Genomic DNA, 1,287 nt, shown 5'->3' on the forward strand with positions numbered 1-1,287 from the left:
AACCTAAAGTAGCCGTTGAGCTTCTGACAGCTGACGCAGTGATCACCGGTTGAACCGATGCTTTGTACCGATGTATCACCGGTTCATCCGGTGCTTAAGGATCTTCTCCTGGGCGCTGACGTCATTACACCGATGGTATGCACCGATGCCTCACCGGTTCAACCGGTGCTGAAGACTTGTCTCTTGCGCGACTTGCATCGTCTCTGGAACATAGGACGCCCAATGCACCGATGCCTTTTTTGACCTGTCGGTTCAACCGGTGCCTATAGGCTGACTTGGCTTCGATTCCCTTCTGCACCAAACTTCATAGCGCTGGTTCTATCACCAAAATCACTCGAAATGGCATAAATGGTGCCATGTTCGTTACAATCAGCAGCACTGGAGCAGGAAGCTTTGTGTATATCAAGAACATCATGCTCTGTCCTATCGCACTCCCTCTCTGGTCGGTTGCTCCACTCGCCATCGCGAAAGCCAAATCCTAGCGGTGGACGCCGGCAGGACTGGGCAGCGGTGCGGCCGTGCGGGAGACGCGGTGTGGCAATGCGGAAGCTAGCGGCGGGAGCCAGGCAACTAGATAAGCTATGGGGTATGTCAGCGCTCCATACTCTGATTTTCCCAATTGAACAAATTGAATTCATGGGTTAATTATTTATGCTGCAATTTGTAGGAACATTGCAATCACGCCTATCATGCAACCAAGACATCCTTCTGTCAGTCATTGTCATTATGATGGTGCAGATGCATGCCTGTTTTTAGCTTTGTTTCCATAGTTCCCCCTAACTCTTTGTTTAATCTAAACTGGTAGTTTTCTGTTCAACAAGTTATTAGTCTATGCAAAATATGCAAAGGAGATCAAATCGGAAGTAATTTGTCAGTTTATAATCCTCCCTTCCGTCCCCAATTATTCAATATGATACAATTTGGTTGTTTATAATGTCCATTGCTAACATGTGCATCTTCCATAATTGCTCTTATCTGGTTGTCTATTGTCCTGCACATTTATGTCATAGTTTTTTTAGGGAAAATAAGTGTCAATTTATCATAGTTTGTATGTGGACTGTGACTATTTTACCAAAGTGCTGCCAAAAGGGAAATAAGCATTCACAGTAGCTCGGATGGCCAGCTTAGCCAGACAGCACGGTAATATCCTCAGGCAAGACAAAAGCAAAAGAAGCTAAATAAAAACTTCATCTGGTGGACATTCTTTTAGCCTCTCCAGCAACTTCTCCACCAATCCCCTAATTTGCGACACCATTTCTTCAAGCTTGAGTTGTTCACCACTCCTCA

General features: G+C 45.5%; 1 long non-coding RNA gene across 1 annotated transcript; it reads left to right on the forward strand.

Annotated features, from left to right (window-relative positions):
• Positions 1–373: 373 nt before the first annotated feature.
• Positions 374–960, forward strand: LOC120688113. Its single transcript, XR_005680975.1, has 2 exons — positions 374–586; positions 668–960. It is a non-coding gene; the product is annotated as an uncharacterized LOC120688113 (long non-coding RNA).
• Positions 961–1,287: the final 327 nt, after the last annotated feature.

This window comes from Panicum virgatum, chromosome 9N (assembly GCF_016808335.1).
Source record: "Panicum virgatum strain AP13 chromosome 9N, P.virgatum_v5, whole genome shotgun sequence".
NCBI lineage: Eukaryota > Viridiplantae > Streptophyta > Magnoliopsida > Poales > Poaceae > Panicum > Panicum virgatum.